At 46.0% G+C, this 20,886-nt stretch overlaps 1 long non-coding RNA gene across 1 annotated transcript; it reads right to left on the bottom strand.

Annotated features, from left to right (window-relative positions):
• Nucleotides 1-7,254: 7,254 nt before the first annotated feature.
• LOC122457296 lies at nt 7,255-20,403 on the bottom strand. Its single transcript, XR_006276782.1, has 3 exons — nt 20,236-20,403; nt 18,651-18,768; nt 7,255-7,274 (listed from the first exon to the last, which is right to left on the bottom strand). It is a non-coding gene; the product is annotated as an uncharacterized LOC122457296 (long non-coding RNA).
• Between the last annotated feature and the right edge of the window lie 483 nt (nt 20,404-20,886).

Raw genomic sequence — 20,886 nt, 5'->3', positions numbered from 1 at the left:
TTGAGGGGAAACTGAGGCAGGTGCACTTGTCTTGTGGCTTGCCCCAGGTTTGGGCCACCTTGTGATATACTCCTATTTTGGTATAGCACTATGCCCAGAAGAAAAGGCCTCCAGAAGGTCATTTTCCCAGCATGATGCCAGCTGGCCAGAGGTTGACACCTGGGTTTTGATGGTTCTCTGGTGTGAGGCCAAGAACTATGATGTCAGGACCATGTATGGGATGTGCCCCCAGAAGTGCTAACCCTAGCTAGAAGCTGGGACTGAACAACGTGGGGGGAGTGGGGCACTTGATACATTTCCTGTTCTGTTTACTCCTTTGAAGCATCTGGCACCGGTCACTGTCAGAAAACAGGATCCTGGGCTAGATGGACTATTGCTCTGACCCAGAATGGCCATTCTTATGTCCTCATGTTCTTATCAAGGATGGGATGTGCCACCAGAAGTCCTAGCCCCTCACATGAGAACAGCACCCTGGACTTGAAAATGATTTTCCAGTGTGTCCACACTCAGGAGATCCCATTTAAGTGAATTGTGCAATGGAGAGAAGCCCACAGTCAAAACTTCCCACACACTGATCTCAGTGTCCTTCAAGCACACTCTGCAACCAAACATACCATCCTAAGCTTGAAGAAACAGTCTGTGACACAGTGGACTATTGGTGCCAACTGGCTCCCTGGGGTTCACTGTTCTTTACAAGCAACTCCTGTCTCAGACCTGATAAACCCATGACACCTAACATACCACTTTCATGGTATTTAACTATGAAGGTTAGCATGTGAGGCCTCTGCTGAAAGCTTGTAACTTATCAATACTCAAAATCATTGTGAGATGTGTGTATGGGTGATATTTAAGGGGTAATGCCACTATTTTGAAAATTATGCCCTTATGGTCTTGGAGGGAAAGTGAGTCACCAGGCAATAATACATAGGAGCTGTAACTAGGGGTGTGTGGGGTGCTGCAGCACCCCCTGGCTTGAAGTGGTTTCCATTATATACAGGGTTTACAGTTTGGTTCAATGACTCTCAGCATCCCCACTACAAAAATTGTTCCAGCACCTCTGCAATAATATGTCTTGGTGATGGCCCATCATGCAGAAGGGAGTTGTCACCCTGTCCTCTGCTTATGTAATGTAATTCTCAATTGTCTGCCTTTATACCAACCCAGAAAAGTCAATGGAAAACCATTAAAGACAAACTATAAACAGTGAAACCACTTGGGAAGTGAAAAGGAACAATATGATAGTGAGAGGATCACCCTGTCTGTGAATAAAGGTGAATGACTGATTCAGTAGATCACAGAGTGGAGAAAGACACTATGTAGCTATTCACTACCTTGAGGAGCGGGGTTGCTTCATGAAATTCAACTATTAACCAGGGACTGGAATGCTGCTAGCTGTGGAGAACCCCAGGCTGTTTGTTTGCTGACAGGGTTCTGAAGTGCTTGAAGGCACCTAGGCTTGATCTACACTTACAACTTATATTGGCATAGCTATGTTGGTCAGAGTTGTGACCTCACTGACTGACATAGAGATGCCAACAAAACCTGCAGTATAAACACAGCTATGCTGACAGAAGGCTTCTGTCAATATTGTGTAAGCCTGTAAGGGACATATAGAACAGTTATGGCTTGAATGATTAATAACTACTGATTCTTTCTGGCCCTCAAAAATTGGAAAATATATCCACTGGAAACCTACTGACCGCTATTCCTACCTACATGCCTTCAGCTTTCATCCAGACCACACCACACGATCCATTGTCCTCAGCCAAGCTCTACGATACAACTGCATTTGCTCCAACCCCTCAGACAGAGACAAACACCTACAAGATCTCTATCAAGCATTCTTACAACTACAATACTCACCTGCTGTAGTGAAGAAACAGATTGACAAAGCCAGAAGAGTACCCAGAAGTCACCTACTACAGGACAGGCCCAACAAAGAAAATAACAGAACACCACTAGCCATCACCTTCAGCCCCCAACTAAAACCTCTCCAACGCATCATCAAGGATCTACAACCTATCCTGACGGGTGACCCATCACTCTCACAGATCTTGGGAGACAGGCCAGTCCTTGCTTACATACAGCCCCCCAACCTGAAGCAAATACTCACCAGCAACCACACACCACACAACAGAACCACTAACCAGGAACCTATCCTTGCAACAAAGCCCGTTGCCAACTCTGTCCACATATCTATTCAAGGGATACCATCAGAGGACCTAACCACATCAGCCCCACCATCAGGGGCTCGTTCACCTGCACATCTACCAATGTGATATATGCCATCATGTGCCAGCAATGCCCCTCTGTCATGTACATTGGCCAAACTGGACAGTCTCTACGTAAAAGAATAAATGGACACAAATCAGACGTCAAGAATTATAACATTCAAAAACCAGTTGGAGAACACTTCAATGTCTTTGGTCACTCGATTACAGACCTAAAAGTTGCAATTCTTCAACAAAAAAACTTCAAAAACAGACTCCAACGAGAGACTGCTGAATTGGAATTAATTTGCAAACTGGATACAATTAACTTAGGCTTGAATAGAGACTGGGAGTGGATGGGTCATTACACAAAGTAAAACTATTTCCCCATGTTTATTTCCCCCCCCCCCACTGTTCCTCAGATGTTCTTGTCAACTGTTGGAAATGGCCCACCTTGATTATCACTACAAAAGGCCTCCCCCCTGCTCTTCTGCTGGTAATAGCTCACCTTAAGTGATCACTCTCGTTACAGTGTGTATGGTAACACCCATTGTTTCATGTTCTCTATGTATATAAATCTCCCCACTGTATTTTCCACTGAATGCATCCGATGAAGTGAGCTGTAGCTCACGAAAGCTTATGCTCAAATAAATTCGTTAGTCTTTAAGGTGCCACAAGTAGTCCCTTTCTTTTTGCGAATACAGACTAACACGGTTGCTACTCTGAAACATATCCACTGCTGTTTGTGCCAAAATAGGATCCACTCAGGAAGTCAAGACAATAAAAAAATGGGTCACATCATGCCAGACATTTTGTCTAAGGACCCAGAGATCAGCCAAGGTTGGGAGTTCCTCTCTCCACTAATAGAAACTAAAATGGCTAAATGAGAGTATTGTTAATCATATCACCTACACAAGAATCTCTCATAATTTGCATATAGATAGACTGTCTTTTTCCCTCCCAGTCTAGCTAAAAAGAACTACAAGTTACCAAGGAAAGGTGACATCCAGCTTTGCTATGCAAACATTGCATAGTGTTCCTTGTGAGTGGATCAAGAGATGGGTGAGGAAGCTGCAAGTTAAGCGAATTAGAAAAGTAAGTTTGAAGGTCAAATTGGGCAAACTACCTATTACACCAAGAAATCTAAGCCACATGTTTTCACCCCAAATTGTAAGATATATATTGTTTTTCTTGTAAATCAAATATACCATGGATAATCTATCTTTCATCCCAAATTAGAAGCTGCATATTTGCCTTGTGAGTCAGATCTACATCCTTCTGTATGTAAATACCGCTTGTACTGTTGGAAGGCCTAAATAATGTGAAATGCTTATGTACAATCAATGAATGTATGGAGTACGTCCTCCAAATTTAGAAGACTATAAGAGATTTTATTGGTTTCATTACAAACAATTGTTGCACTCCAGAAGTAATAGGAATTTCCTGGTACAAGGAAGAAGGAATGTTGAAAGATATAAACCAGGGTGTAACTTTGAAATATGAAGAGAAATTACTTGAAACCAGGGATCCCAACTGATATTAGGGGCTAATAATGAAATACAGTCCTTGAAATGACTCTCATGAAAAAAGCCTCTGATAAGAAAAAGAACTGTAGATATTTGCAGTATACCACCTGCTGGATACCAATAGAAGCAGCAGACAAACAGAGCTGAAATCTGAACAATCACTTGGCACGTGTCCAGTAGAAATCAGAGGCTGGCCCCTTACAATGAGACCTGAAATTAGGGTACTGTATATAAAACCGAGTTCACCATGTGCAACTGGAGAGCTGACTGTCACTGAACTTAATAAGAAACCGCAGCCTCCCAAGTGCGACAGATTCCTGGACCAGCCATGTGAAAAGGACTCTCCCCCATCCCAGTGTTAAGAGGATAAGAAGTGGTAAGATCATATTTCAAATACTGTATTTCCCCTTCTATTAGTTAATATAAATAACTATAGGTTCTTCTTTGAGTAGCGTCCCTATGGGTACTCCACTTCAAGTGCCCATGTGCCCTTGATGGGAGATTTTCAGTAGCAGTGCCCATTAGACCTACTCATGTGCCATACACATCTTTGTACCCCTTATTGAGGTATATAGGGCGTCATGTGTAAGCTGTCCTCAGTTCCTTCTCAATCACCTTTGGCCTGCACAACCTGCCTGTTTCACTTTTATCTAGTTGTAGTTTAGATTATTTTAGTTGTAATTAGTTTAGTGGATTTGTTTGTTTGTTCCTTCCCCTCTGAGGGATTGTTCTGGACTTTATTATCTGGGGTATGCCGAGATCCCCAGGCTTTAAGCATTGTCTTTCCTACCAGGAGCCATTTCCTGATGGACATTCTCAGTGTTTGCAGTGTTTGGGAGACACCCATGTACAGATCAAGTGTAAGACCTGCTCCTCATTCAAGAGCAGATTTTGTAAAAACAGGGAAATAAAGTTCAAACTGTTCATGATTGATCAAGCCCTACAACAGGCTTCCAAACCAGGCTCCAAGAACCCCCTTGTACACTGGGCTGTGAGCACATTCAGTGCCCTGCCTGCATCAGGATCCTGGTCACTGAGACCCTTGAGGGATGCAATGGCTGGTACCCTGTCCACCTTCAGGTCACACTCACCGAAAGCCTTGGGAGATGCAGCACCTATTGCAGCCATACCCATGGTACCAAGAGCCCCGCGCATTAAGTCTGTGTGTACCAATAAAAGGAGCAGAAGTGTTAGATCTCCTTTCAAGAAGTATTTGTCACTGACTGCAAAGAAGGTTCTGGAGACCTCAGGTCCCAAAAGGAATACTATTGAGGTTCTGAGTCAGTCCGGTACCGAGAAAATGTCTCAGGTTTCCTCTAAGAGCCATGCTTCTTCTAAATAAGACTTGGTACTGAAGAGCCCTTCTGCTTCAAGAACTCATGTCAATATGAGCAGAAATTCCTCTTCAAAAAGGTTGGCAGCATCAGATTAATCAGTAGCCTCTGTACCTATATTGGTGCCCCGGATCACTACATTGGTACCATCTGAGTCAGTCTGGATGTACTCACTGAAAGTATTTAGTGTCTGCTACACTGGCACATTCTGGATAGGTCCGTACCTCAGTACCGACACAGCTCTCCACAGAATTGCAGCCAGCTCACATTTACATGGCAGTACCATTGGTGTTTAGATATTCAAAGGTTCTTGTTGTGTCGAATCAGCCAGACTCTCCATTACTTACTGGTACTGGACAGCTCTCCATACCAAAATCTTCTGGGTCACTGACTCTGAGTTTTTCATTGAGACCTCCTTCTACCCAGACATCAACCATCCAGGGTGAACACTTATCTTTCCCTGCAGAATATGCTGGCAATGAGTCTTCTTATAGTATTGTGATTCAGGTGTCTCCTGTCTATTCTGCAGGACACCATTCTTCTACCTATTCTGAGATAATGGAAGACAGATAAATTTGTCCCCCAGCTATCTGGGGTGACCAACAGCAGATGCCTCCTCCTTTGCCATCTGGGCTGTCCTCCCCCCCTTCCGCCCAGTGGACTTATTGGGACCCCTGGGCCTTGCACCACCAACAGTTCCTGAAGGCGGTAAGCCATTCCTACAGGGAGTATAGAAAGATCCATTATCACAAGCCCTCATTCCCACCTCCCCAGCCAGAGCTGGTAGCAGAGACCTTTGAGGAATATGAGGCAAGGGCTCACTTCATACAAATATTTCTTTGTCATCGCTGGGTGAGGCTGTAAATGCCTTCACTGCCTTTCATGGCAGATGACTTTAGACAATTCCAGGAGCTGATGAAGCGCGTTGCTGATACATTTCAAATCCTTTTAGAAAAGGCCCAGGACTCCTCAACATTTTACATACTTCAGCTTCTGCGTGGGTGGCCATTCCTGTAAATGAGGCTTTACTAGAGCCTGCTAAGACCATTTGGCAGAGTCTAGCTAGGGCAGAGGTGGGCAAACTATGGCCCGCGGGCCACATTCGGCCTGTGGGACCATCCTGCCCTGCCCCTGAGCTCCTGGCTGGGGAGGCTAGCCCTGGCTCCTCCCTCTCTGTCCCCCCACCCCCGCAGTCACACCACCATGCAGGCAGCAGGGCTGCGAGCTCCTGTCGCTCTGAGCAGCATGGTAAGCGGGTGGCGGGGGTGCGCGCGTGGAGTGGTGGGGGGGTTGGGTAGGGGGTCCCGGGGGGCAGTCAGGGGACAGAGAGCAGTTGGATGAGGCGGAGGTTCTGGGTGGAGTCAGGGAACGGGGGGTTGGATAGGGCGTGGGAGTCCTGGGGAGCCTGTTGGGGGAGGTGGCTAGGGGCCAGGGGAAGTCAGGGGACAGGGGGCAGGGCGAGTTGGATAGGACGGGGGCTCTGAGGGGGGCAGTCAGTGGGTCGGAAGTGGGAGGGGGCAGATGGGGGCAGGGGCCAGGCTGTTTGGGGGGCACAGCCTTCCCTACCCAGCCCTCCATACCATTTCGCACCCCAATGTGGCCCTTGGGCCAAAAAGTTTGTCCACCCCTGAGGGCATCTCCTGCTTGAAAACATGCTGACAAAAAATATTATGGTCTGGCCAAGGATTTGGAGTTTTTATTTTCACACCTATCACCCAATTCTCTGGTTGTAGAAGCAGCAAGAGTGTGGTAGACAGCACAGTACAAAACTTATCCCATTCAGCAAGGACCAGAAGCGACTCAATCTCTTCAGTTTCAAGAGTTACTGCTCTGCAATGTTGCAATTCAGAATAGCAAACCACCAAGCGGTCAGGTCAAAGTATGACTAAAAGAATTATAATAAATTCAGCACCTTTATTGAGCATTTGCCAGAGGAACACTGCAGACAATTTAAGGGCAACTCTTAGTGAGAACATCATACTGGGCTCCTTAGATGCAGCCAATACTACAGTCTGGTCCATTTCCACTGTGATCATGATGTGATGAGCATCTTGGCTCCAGCTGTCCAGCTTCCCAAGGGAAGCTCAGAGTACTGTTGAGGACCTCTCTTTTGATGTCACAAGTTGTACCTTAGTCAAATGATGAGTCACTTCACACTTTGAAGGACTCGAGGGCTACGCTTAGCTCCCTCGGGATTTATATCCCTGTGAATAAAAGAAAATTTAGCAGGTCTCAAACAGCTCAGAAATCTTGCTTGTTCCATTTCTTGAATTTTCATAGGCTGCTTGAACCATTGGGCAGGAGACCAAAATACTAATAAAGAAGTCAACAATTGTCACAGATATTTAATCCCAGCCATCCCCATCGTCTAAATCAGTGGTTTTCAAACTGCAAGTTGCGACCCAGTACTGGGTCATGGAATGTAAGGCACTGGATCACAGCAGCTCTGGTCAGCATCGCCAACCAGGCTGTTCAAAGCCCCATTGGCGGTGCTGCCCGGCTAAGGCAGGCTAGTCCCTACCTGTTCCGACACCACACTGCACCCTGGAAGTGGTCAGCAGCAGGTCTGGCTCCTAAGTGGGGGGCCACGGGGCTCCGCATGCTGTCTCCACCCTGAGCACCGGCTCCGCACATCCATTTGCCAGGAACCAGCCAATGGGAGCTGGGGGGGTGGTGCCTGCGGGTGAGAGCCGTGTGGAGCTGGTTGTGCACCTCAGCCGAGGAGTCAGACCTGCTGCTGCTGCTTCCGGGGAGCAGCGTGATCCGCAGTGCCAGGATAGGCAGGAAGTCTGCCTTAGCACCCCCACTGACCGGGAGCTGCCCAAGGTAAGCCCGCGCCCTAAACCAGCACCCTAATCCCCTGCCCCAGCCCTGAGCCCCCCAAACCCAGAGCCCCTTCCTGCACCCCAAACCCATCATCCCTGGCCCCACCCCAGAGCCTGCAACCCCAGCCCAGAGCCCTGACCCCCTCCCACACCCTAACCCTGTATCCCAGCTCTGAGCCCTCCCACACCCCAAACCCTTCATCCCCAGCTCTACTGGGTCGTGGGCATCAACAATTTTCTTCAACTGGGTCGCCAGAAAAAATGTTTGAAAATCACTGGTCTAAATACCAGTCCTGATAGCTTTGTTGAGGGTTGAATCATCTGCTCCACAGGAATCTACTGTTGCACTATCCCTCCAACCTCCCTTTGGATACTGTCTTTCCCATTTCCAATGGGCATGGGAGAGAATAGCCTCTGCCAAATGGGTTTTGGAGGTCATAACATCCAGTTATTCCATTCATTTCACTTCCATCCCTGCCTCTTACCCACTTTCTCATCTCTTTTCAGGGACCCATCTCATGATCAGTTGCTGAGACAGGAAGTTGCCTCTCTTCTGCTTTTAGGGGGCATAGCACCAGTTCCAGTGCAGCAAAAGGGAAAGGGTTTCTATCCCAAGTAATTTCTGGTCCCCGAAAAGAAGGGGGGATGGAGACTAATATTAGATTTCAGATATCTGTGTGAAACAGCAGATAATCAGTCTGATGACCCTTGCAGCTATAATTCCCTCCCTAGATTCTGGGAATTTGTTTGTGGCTCTTGCCATTCAGGATGTGTATTTCTATGTCATGATTTTTCCTTCTTTACGAGAGATTGCTTTGTTTTACAGTTGACCACGATCACTTCCAATACTGCGTGCTCCCTTTTGGCATCTCCTGTGCCCCAAGGATATTCTCACAGATCATGACTGTCATAGTTGCACACCTATGTCAGCTAGGGATAATTGTCTTCCCTTATCTTGACAATTAGCTATTCAGAGGTCAATCTTACCAGGAGTCCTATTGGCAATACAAGCAACAAGATCTCTGTTTTACAATTTGGGCCTCCAACTCAATCTCAAAAAGTTTGCTTTGACTCAAATTTTATAGGAACTTCTCTGGATGCTGTGACAGCCAAGGTTTACCTGCCTACGAGTAGGCTTGTGAGCCTAAGAAATCTAATTTTAAGGATTCAGATAAATCCTCAAATCTTGGCAAGAAATTGTCTTTGAGTGCTATGTCATAAGGCAGCATGTATCTTCATAACCCAACACACCAGATTACATCTTCAGTTCTTCCAGGGAGATTCAGGACAGTTTATGTACCAAACAAGCACAATCTGGAAAAGCAGGTGTCTGTTCCATGTAGGGTTCTGGAGTCATTCAGTTAGCAGAAGGACCCCTCCAGAATTTGTTCAAGCCCTTCCCACCATCACTATGAGTTCTGTCAAGGTGCACTTGGCAGCTATAACAACTTTTCATTCACCTGTTGAAGGCTTTACATTTTTTTCCCACCCCATAATGTCAGGATTCTTCAGAGGACTGATGAATCTTTTCCCACAGATTAGAGAACCTACTCAAATATGAGACTTGAACTCTTTCCTTAATTGCCTTAGGAAATACTCTTTCGAGTCATTAGCTCCGTGTTCATTGCTGCATCAGCTGTCCATGAAAACAGCTTTCTTGGGAGCCACCACTTCTGCCAGAAGAGTTGGAGAGCTGGGGGCTTTAATAGCAGATTCCCCCCTTTAAAATGTTTTTCAAGGAAAAAGTCTCATTATGACTCACATCCTAAATTTATGCCTAAGATATCTTCTGAATTTCATATTAACCAGACCATTCATCTTCCAGTTTTTTCCCCCCAAACCATATTAGACTAGGCAGGAAGCTGTCTTGTTACCAGATGTGCCCGTTACTTTGGGGTATGCTCATTTATTAGGGTTACTCTTCTGGGTGGCAGGGGGTGTTCTGTAATTCTATTAATGTCCTTCTTATGTCACTTGTGTGTTCATATGGAGCGCTACTCCTTCCTTCTGCAAGTCCCCACCCAATGGAGCTATCCTGCAAGACCTAGGTTCCCCGGGACTGGGTTCCTCCAGGCCTAGGACTAGATGAACACGCGTACACACACACACCACTAACAGAGCAAGTCTGAGCAGACCGGGTCAATCAGCACTCTCAAGCTGATCCCCTTATATGTCCCTGTACTCAATGGGCTGGTTAAGCAGCACTTTCAAGCTGTCACCCTTATTACCCCTGGTCTCAATAGGCTGGGCTGAACAGCACTTTCAGCTGCACTCCCCCTGATATGCCACAGGTTTAATATATCCCTATCCCACTTTCACATCACAATTGTACTGGTAGTAACCCACTTGATGAGCAAACCCCACAGTATTTTTGGGTGCTACAGGGATCTTTAGCTTATGTAAAAGAAGCATTGCTGCAGAGTAAATGAGGGAAGAAACACAAAAGAGTAAAGTTCAGAGAGAGAGAGAGAAGCTTAACCATAAAAGTTATTTGTTGAATAATAGTGATAACTACACAAGGAGAGCTAAACAAACATAACAGTTACATTATTAAAGGTTAATACCTGAGGTAGAAAAGAAAACAGAGAGAGAGAAGAGAGAGAGGAATCTCACCCACTCCATGAAGCTTGAACTGGTTGGGGTTCCCAGGTGATGGTGGTAGCTCAAGGTGCTGAGTGCTGGAGACAGGAAGAGCCCCCAGCACCATCAGTTAGGAGATGGAGTCCCAGTGAAACTGATGCAGTTTGGATCCATGCATCAGAACACTGACTGGAGGGTGAGCAGGGATTTTTGTAGAGAAAATACAATGGTTCAAGGGCGAACACTAGATTTTGTTTATAGGTAAACTGATGACTTAAGGGTTTTCTTTAGGCTAGACAATAGGAGCTGATCACTCTTGGCTATGGGTGGTGTTTTCTTCCAGGGAGCTCATAATGCAACTAGGCTGCTTCAGCATTTTGGATATCAGTCAAGAATTTGTTACTAGAATTGGTCTGATAATTGCTGAACTGGGTGTGTGCAGGCATAGGTTCTTTAACATCTGGAACAGATACCCATGATGCAGTGCTTCCCTGCTTTTCTGGTCCTAGAGTTCAGTGCGGTTCTGTTCTTCATTCTTTAGGCTAATCCCTGTCCCATCTTTCATGCAGATGAGGCTAGGGGAGTTGTCTCTGTTCTTCATTCTGTATGCTAATGGAGCTGTCTTATCTTGTCACCCTTGTCAGGGGGGGTCTAGGTGTGTCTCCCAGTGCTCTTCACTGCTCTCTGCAAGCCTTTTCTCTGATCGGTTTTGGTTCAAGCAGAGACTGGTGGTGGTGGGGTGTCTTTCATGAGTCAGAAAGGCTAGATACTGTGCCCTGGTTCCCCAAAAACACAGAGCTGACTGGTATCAGTCTTCCATAACTTGGATGTAAAAAGGGTGTTAACCTTCTATCTGGACAGAACCAAACAATTCAGAAAGTCTCCCAGACTCTTGATTTCAATTGCTAACAGATCCAAAGGATCACAATCTCCACCCAAAGACTCTTGAGGTGGATCTCTGGGTCTATTATCGTGTATTATGAGTCTGTCAACATTCAACCTCCTCCTAGAGTATTAGATTGAGATCTTGTAGAATGGGCTACTTCTATGGCACTACTCAAGAATCTTCCATCATGGAAACTTGCAGAGCTGCAACCTAGACTTCAGTACATAGTTTCTCTAAGCACTGAGCTATGGTTTATGCCTCTAGATCAGATGCTTCAGTTTTCAGTGCAATTCTGTCTTCATATTACACTCTGCTCTGAAGCTTCCTCTTCCCTGTGAGCACACTGTTCAGGAGTCACCTGAAGAGGAGTGCCCATAGGGACACTATACAAAAAAGGAGAGGTTGCACGCCATGTGCAATAACTGGAGTTCTTTGAGATATGTGTCCCTATAGGTGCTCCACTACCCACCCTCTGCTTTGAAGTTTCCTCTGCAGGGCTTTTCTGTAGAGAAGGAAATGAGGGTGAATCGCCTGTGCATCCCTATATAGCCTCAGTATGGGACATGAGGATGTGTAGGGCATATGCATGGGCCACACAGGCACCACCATTGAAACTCTCTGATCAAAGGTGCATGGGGGTACATGAGTACCTAAAGTGGAGCACCCATAGGGACACACATCTTGAAAAACTGCAATTATTGCACAAAATATAGGTGCCGACTCTGTGGGTGCTCCAGGGCTGAAGCACCCACAGAAAAAAATCAGCACCCAACAGCAGCCGGCTCCCCCCTCCCCCGAGCGCCTCCTGTCTGCCCCACCAATCAATTCCTCTCCCTCCCTCCCAGCACCTCCCGCCCACTGTGATCAGCTGTTTCACAGCGTGCTGGTGGCATGGGGTAGGAGTGGGGACGGGGCACACCCGAGCGGAACTGGGCAGGAAGAGACAGGACGGAGGTGGGGACTTGGGAGAAGGGGTCAAGGGGCCTGAGGCGGAGAGAATGTTTGAGCACTCCAGGGGCCCAGAGGAAGCTAGCGCCTGGAAACCACTCCTTCTTTGTGTAAAGTATCAGAGGGGTAGCCGTGTTAGTCTGAATATGTAAAAGCGGCAAAGAGTCCTGTGGCACCTTATAGACTAACAGATGTATTGGAGCATAAGCTTTCGTGGGTGAATACCCACTTCATCGGATACACGTGACATGCATCCGACAAAGCGGGTATTCACCCACAAAAGCTTATGCTCCAATATGTCTAAGTCTATAAGGTTCCACAGGACTCTTTGCCTTCTTTGTGTAGTGTCCTTATAGGTATATCCTCTTTATCTTACCTCCCTTGTCTTGCTAAGTCTACACTTTCTAGTGAGACCTCAAGTAACCACATTTTAGATTTTAACTCCCTTATCAGTCCAAGCAAGTTGGCCTAATAGAGATTGTAAACAATAACTTTAAGAGATTGCTTTTGATATTCTAAACATGTGCCTTTTGGATCAGTCCATTCTAACACTCCTAAAAGTGCTTTACAGACAAGTGCACCTTTCGCAGCATGATAAATGTGTTAGGTATTAAAGAATTAAGAATCGATGATCATAAGTAAATGTAATAAGAACTCTTGGTAATTTGTATTGTTCCTTGATATAACTTCTGAGTCTTAACTCTAGTCTGTGAAAATTTGCCCGCCAGACTTCTCTTATGTGAGTCCTCCTTTCCTGGAAATTTAGGGTGGATACAGCCACCTAGGACCAGTTCTGGGTTCCTCTTCTCCTGCTCCTGCAGCTCCTTGGCCTACAGGGAGGACACCCAATTATACAAAAGGAGTAAGCAGCAAGCACCCAGAAAGAAAAAGCCCCACCTAATTAGGTTCAGCTGAGGGGTTCATGCTGGGGGTAGTTGCCAGCTTCTCCCCATCTGGGGCCTTGGTAGGGCTGGGTTAAAACAATGTATTAATGTTTAACTGTGTGCTTTGACAATGTGTTGTTAAATCTCCAACTGAGGTAGGTCCCACCCCCTTTGGTAATTCCACATGCCTGGGCAATGGGCCCAGGAAATGCTGTTCATTTTATCTCTCATTTGCTCAGCTCTGCAGTGGGTGCAGTTCTCATTCACTGGAGATACAAGGCAGAGATTATGTCGAAGTGAAAGGGAAATATTCACGCCTTAAAGGGACAAATTCAACTATACATCCCCCAGTTTCTACTTTCCCCTTCAGAGCTGTAGCCCCCTTGACTGGCTCAACAGAAAAGGGATGGTGTTGAAAAATTTCAGACTAAATTTATGTAGCTTTTCCTCAGCTATTAAGGGTTAAAAATGGTACATGAAATCTTTCATCTCTACAACACTGTTCCAATACAGCTCCAGGTTGGAGGGCAGGAAACAGGATGGGCTGGCTTAGCTAGCTAGAGAATGGGACATGAGCTCTTCACTTCTAGGACAATGGCTCCAGGTTGGATTTTACTGGTTGATTCAGGGAGTTTAAGGCCAGAAGGGACCATCAGATTATCTAGTCTGACCTCCTGCATATCACAGGCCATCAGATGTCACCAATTTCTCCCTGTGTTGAGCCCAATAACTTGTATAATTGTAGCATACCTTCCTGAAAGGCATCCAATCCTGATTTGAAGATATCAAGAGAGGGAGAATCCACCACTTCTCTTGGTACTTTGTTGCAATGGTTAATCACCCTCGCTGTTAACAATTTGTGCCTTATTTCTCATTTGAATTTTTCTGGCTTCAGCTTCCACCCATAAATTCCTGTTCTGCTGGATTAAATAGCCCTTTAGCATTGAGTATTTTCTCCCTGTGAAGGTATTATACACCTTAAGCAAGCCACATCTCAATATTCTTTCTGATAAACTGATTGAGCTCTTGAAGGGAATGTCTACACTGCAGTTGGAATGTTGCTTCCCACTGCGGGTAGACAGACACGTGTTAGCTCTGCTCAAGCTGGTGCACTGAAATAGCAGTATGGTGGCCACAGAAGCACAGGCTAGCCACCTAAACACATAGCCAGGGAGCTTGGGGTGATTCTTTGTGGGCAGCTAGCCCAAGCCACAACCTGAGTGGCTGCAGTTGTACTGCTATTTTTAGCATACTAGCTAGAGCAGAGCTAGCACGTCTGTCTACCACACTGGAAGCATGCGCTCACCCAGCTGCACTGTAATCATACCCACGCTCTCTCACAGTACGGCATTTTCTCCAGCCTGCAAATAATTTTTGTGGCTCTTCTCTGTACCCTCTCCAGTTTTTCAACATCCTTTTTGAAATACAAACACCAGAACTGGATGCAGCATTCCAGTATTGGACTCTCCAATCCCATATACAGAGGTAAAATCACTTCCCTACTGCTATATACTACTCCCCTGTTTGTACATCCAAGAATGTCATTAGTTCTTTTTGCTACAGCATCACATTGGGAGATCATGTTCCATTGCTTGTCCCCTATGACTCCTAAAATCTTTCTCAGTCACTGCTGTCCAGGATACAGGTCCCCCTCTCCATAAGTATGGCCTGCATTTTTTCTTCCTATAGATATAACTTTTTATTTGGCGGTATTAAAACACATTTTGTTTGAATGGGTCCATCTTACCAAGTGATCCAGGTTGCTCTGCGTGACTGTCCTGTCCTCATCATAATTTACAACTCTGGCAATTTTTAGCTACGCATTTTATCAGTGATGAATATATATTTACTTCCAGATCATTGATGAAAATATTGAACAGCATCAAGCTTAATATTGATCCCTGTGGAACCCCAGTAGAAGCATTCCAATTCAATGACGATTCCCCACTGACAACTACATTTTGAGATCTGTCAGCTAGTTCTTAATCCATTGAATGTGTGCTCTATTGATATTGTATAGTACTAATTTTTTAATCAAAATGCCGTGCAGTACTAAGTAAAACACCTTACAAAAGTCTAAATCTGTTACATCTACACAAAAAGAAAAGGAGTACTTGTGGCACCTTAGAGACTAACAAATTTATTAGAGCATAAGCTTTCGTGAGCTACAGCTCACTTCATCGGATGCATTTGGTGGAAAAAACAGAGGAGAGATTTATATACACACACACAGAGAACATGAAACAATGGGTTTATCATACACACTGTAAGGAGAGTGATCACTTAAGATAAGCCATCACCAGCAGCAGGGGGGGGAAAGGAGGAAAACCTTTCATGGTGACAAGCAAGGTAGGCTAATTCCAGCAGTTAACAAGAATATCAGAGGAACAGTGGGGGGTGGGGTGGGAGGGAGAAATACCATGGGGAAATAGTTTTACTTTGTGTAATGACTCATCCATTCCCAGTCTCTATTCAAGCCTAAGTTAATTGTATCCAGTTTGCAAATTAATTCCAATTCAGCAGTCTCTCGTTGGAGTCTGTTTTTTGAAGCTTTTTTGTTGAAGTATAGCCACTCTTAGGTCTGTGATCGAGTGACCAGAGAGATTGAAGTGTTCTCCAACTGGTTTTTGAATGTTATAATTCTTGACGTCTGATTTGTGTCCATTCATTCTTTTACGTAGAGACTGTCCAGTTTGGCCAATGTACATGGCAGAGGGGCATTGCTGGCACATGATGGCATATATCACATTGGTAGATGCGCAGGTGAACGAGCCTCTGATAGTGTGGCTGATGTGATTAGGCCCTATGATGGTATCCCCTGAATAGATATGTGGACAGAGTTGGCAACGGGCTTTGTTGCAAGGATAGGTTCCTGGGTTAGTGGTTCTGTTGTGTGGCCATTTACACTCATTTACCCTCTGATCCCACTGAGAGTTACCAAAAGAAACTACAGCATTTGCTCAAGAAACTCCCTGAAAAAGCACAAGAACAAATCCGCACAGACACACCCCTGGAGCCCCGACCTGGGGTATTCTATCTGCTACCCAAGATCCATAAACCTGGAAATCCTGGACACCCCATCATCTCAGGCATTGGCACCCTGACAGCAGGATTGTCTGGCTATGTAGACTCCCTCCTCAGGCCCTTCGTTACCAGCACTCCCAGCTATCTTCGAGACACCACCGATTTCCTGAGGAAACTACAGTCCATTGGTGATCTTCCTAAAAACACCATCCTAGCCACTATGGATGTAGAAGCCCTCTACACCAACATTCCACACAAAGATGGACTACAAGCCGTCAGGAACAGTATCCCCGATACTGTCACGGCTAACCTGGTGGCTGAACTTTGTGACTTTGTCCTGACCCATAACTATTTCACATTTGGTGACAATGTATACCTTCAAATCAGCGGCACTGCGATGGGTACCCGCATGGCCCCACAGTATGCCAACATTTTTATGGCTGACTTAGAACGACGCTTCCTCAGCTCTCGTCCCCTAATGCCCCTACTCTACTTGCGCTACATTGATGACATCTTCATCATCTGGACCCAGGGAAAAGAAGCTCTTGAGGAATTCCACCATGATTTCAACAATTTCCATCCCACCATCAACCTCAGCCTGGACCAGTCCACACAAGAGATCCACTTCCTGGACACTACGGTGCTAATAAGCGATGGTCACATAAACACCACCCTGTATCGGAAACCTACTGACCGCTATTCCTACCTACATGCCTCTAGCTTTCATCCAGATCATACCACTCGATCTATTGTCTATAGCCAAGCGCTACGATATAACCGCATTTGCTCCAACCCCTCAGACAGAGACAAACACCTACAAGATCTCTATCATGCATTCCTACAACTACAATACCCACCTGCTGAAGTGAAGAAACAGATTGACAGAGCCAGAAGAGTACCCAGAAGTCATCTACTACAGGACAGGCCCAACAAAGAAAACAACAGAACGCCACTAGCCATCACCTTCAGCCCCCAACTAAAACCTCTCCAACGCATCATCAAGGATCTACAACCTATCCTGAAGGACGAGCCATCGCTCTCTCAGATCTTGGGAGACAGACCAGTCCTTGCTTACAGACAGCCCCCCATCTGAAGCAAATACTCACCAGCAACCACACACCACACAACAGAACCACTAACCCAGGAACCTATCCTTGCAACAAAGCCCGTGCCAACTCTGTCCACATATCTATTCAGGAGATACCATCATAGGGCCTAATCACATCAGCCACACTATCAGAGGCTCGTTCACCTGCGCATCTACCAATGTGATATATGCCATCATGTGCCAGCAATGCCCCTCTGCCATGTACATTGTCCAAACTGGACAGTCTCTACGTAAAAGAATGAATGGACACCAATCAGACGTCAAGAATTAAAACATTCAAAAACCAGTTGGAGAACACTTCAATCTCTCTGGTCACTCGATCACAGACCTAGAGTGGCTATACTTCAACAAAAAAGCTTCAAAAACAGACTCCAACGAGAGACTGCTGAATTGGAATTAATTTGCAAACTGGATACAATTAACTTAGGCTTGATAGAGACTGGGAATGGATGAGTCATTACACAAAGTAAAACTATTTCCCCATGGTATTTCTCCCTCCCACCCCACCCCCCCACTGTTCCTCTGATATTCTTGTTAACTGCTGGAATTAGCCTACCTTGCTTGTCACCATGAAAGGTTTTCCTCCTTTCCCCCCCCCTGCTGCTGGTGATGGCTTATCTTAAGTGATCACTCTCCTCACAGTGTGTATGATAAACCCATTGTTTCATGTTCTCTGTGTGTGTGTATATAAATCTCTCCTCTGTTTTTTCCACCAAATGCATCCGATGAAGTGAGCTGTAGCTCACGAAAGCTTATGCTCTAATAAATTTGTTAGTCTCTAAGGTGCCACAAGTACTCCTTTTCTTTTTGCGAATACAGACTAACACGGCTGCTACTCTGAAACCTACATCTACACAGTTTCCTTTCTCAATCAAACTTGTAATCTCATGAAAGAATGAAATTGGGTTTGTCAGACAAGACCTTTTTTTAGTAAAGCCAAAGAAATTAATTATACTCCTATCCTTTCGTTCTTTACCAACTTAATCCCATGTCAACTTTTCCATTATTTTGACCAGAATTGATGTCAGGCTAGCCTGTGTCATAGGATGCTGCCCTCCAGCATGCCACCCTGTCACCCCTCATGGTCCTGCAACTGGGGTAATTGACAGAACCACTCATCATCATGCTCGGGTTCTTTCAATTACCCCAACTAGCCTTGTTCAAAACATGCAACCCCTTTGTGGTATCTGAATTATTATGACTTTCTACAAAGTGTAACTCACTTCATTTATTGCCCCAGTTCTCGCCCACTCTGGGTCCACATAAAAGTCTGGGTCAGTTTTCTTTCCCCTGTTCAAGAGACACCCAGCTCCCTTGGGCTGTACCTTCAAATGGTCACTCTATCAAAACAGTAGTCCCCAGCTCTCCTCCTTGGAATTGCATTGTAGGACTGTAGCCAGTTTCTTTTTCAGCTGGCTCTGTGACAATCAGGCTCCAGGCACCCTGAGGTTTAAACCCCCAAAATTAGTAGTTGAACCAACTGATTGTATACTGTATTATTGTACTATAAAAGTATATCGAGTAAGGTCTTTTATGAAAGATTGTAATGTTATAAACTGGATGGTCATTATGAGCTATCTATATAGACTGTGGTTATGAATTTTTCTTTATGCATACAGAAAACTGGTGCTGATAACCTTTACTGTAACTTCAACTACACTGTACAGCAGAGAGGAACATCTCCCAAGCCCATTGTGCAGTCCAGGAAAAGACAATGATGGGCCAGTAGAATTAATTGGAAAACATTGAGCCATCAAGTCAAAAGGGAATTTCTCCCACTCTGAATAATGAGTGGTCACCATGCAGCAGCAGAAAAAGGGGGGAAGGGCGGGGAGAGAGGAAAAAGCCTTTTTAAAAGGAGGTTTGAAACTGGGGTTTTCACCCAGAAACTTAGGGACAGTCTCTGGGCAAGAAGCTGCCTATGAATGCTCGGTCCACCCGTGTGGCTAGGTGATATGCTGGGAAACTCTTCAAAGGCAATAGGTAACTTGTGTTAGACAAGGGATTTTTATCTAGTTTGGAAGTGTAAAGCCTGAGGTTGTATCTTTATGTTTATTTTCTGTGTAACTTGTAGGTATTTGCTTTCCCTTCCTATGTCATCTTTCAGAGTAGCAGCCGTGTTAGTCTGTATTCGCAAAAAGAAAAGGAGTACTTGTGGCACCTTAGAGACTAACAAATTTATTAGAGCATAAGCTTTCCAATGAAGTGAGCTGTAGCTCACGAAAGCTTATGCTCTAATAAATTTGTTAGTCTCTAAGGTGCCACAAGTACTCCTTTTCTTTATGTCATCTTTGAATCTGTGGGTTTTCTATTAAATAAACCTTTTTTATTATATAAACCTTTTTAATTTTTATCCCAAGCAGGTCTCCGGTGTGCAGTCCGTGAATGGCAAAGTGAACTGAATACTGGGTGCCTGGGTTCACGGCATTGGGGGGTGACACATCTGATGGGAACAGTCCAAGTGTCTGGTAATTAAGAACTCAGGGAGGACAGATTTGGGGAGACTTGGAACTGGAGGGGCTGTTGGTGTCACAAGTAGTGACTTAGCTGGTGAGAACCAAGGTGAGACCTTATACTTGTGGGCTGGCTGCTGGCATGAGGGCTCTGAACTATACCTGCCTGGCACCAAGACACCTCAAAGTTACAGGTAGGGTTGCCAACTGTCTAATCGAGCAAACCCAAAGACCCCCGTCCTGCCACCTTCACTCACTTTCACCAGGCTGGGGCAGGGAGTTGGGGTGCAGGAGGGGGTGTGGTATTGGGCTCTGGGAGGGAGTTTAGGTGTGGGGAGTGGGCTCTGGGGTGGGGATTGGGTATGGGGGGGTTGAGGTGCAGGCTCTGGGAGGGAGCTTGGGTGAAGGCTCTAGGCTGGGGCAGGGGGTTGGGATGCAGGAGGGGATCAGCACTTACTTTGGGCAGGTCCCGAAAGCGACTGGCACATCTCTCTGGCAGCAGCTCCTAGGTGGGATGGCCATGGGGTCTCTGGTCACCACTCACCACAGGCACCACCCCCGCAGCTCCCATTGGCCACAGTTGGGAGCTGTGGAGCCAATGGGAGCTGTGGAGTCGGTGCTCAGGATGGGGGCAAAATGCGGAGACCCTCTGTCCCTCCCTCCCCTGCAGGGGCCGCAGGGATGGTGCTGGCTGCTTCTGGGAGCGGCACAGAGCCAAGGCAGGTAAGGGAGCCTGCCTTAGCTATGCTGCTGCGCCAGATGGTTAGTGCCAAAAATCTCCTGGTTTGGCTAAAGTAGCCTCCGCGAGATAGAGCGTGATTCCAGGAGACTCCCAGCAAAAGTGGCAGGGTTGGCAACCCTAGTTACAGGGCAGTTGGTGACAGAACCTCTTATTAGTCTCCCAAAGGTGACACAGGCTCCTTTTCTCCAGTTAGTCCTCAGAGGGTTCAGCAGCCAGCTTCTCCTGCTGTGGTGGGTGTCTGCCCCCTCCTCCCAATTGGTTGGGTGAGGGGAATCTTGCCATGCCCTCTCTGCAAGGCTCCTGGCCTCAGGCCTTAAAGAAACAGGGATGGGATTTCCTCCCCAGCACCATAAGTGCTTTTTAGTT

Source organism: Dermochelys coriacea, chromosome 1 (assembly GCF_009764565.3).
Source record: "Dermochelys coriacea isolate rDerCor1 chromosome 1, rDerCor1.pri.v4, whole genome shotgun sequence".
Lineage (NCBI taxonomy): Eukaryota > Metazoa > Chordata > Testudines > Dermochelyidae > Dermochelys > Dermochelys coriacea.
The sequence above is the reverse complement of the archived record's forward strand: the minus strand, read 5'-3'. Positions and strand labels throughout refer to the sequence as shown.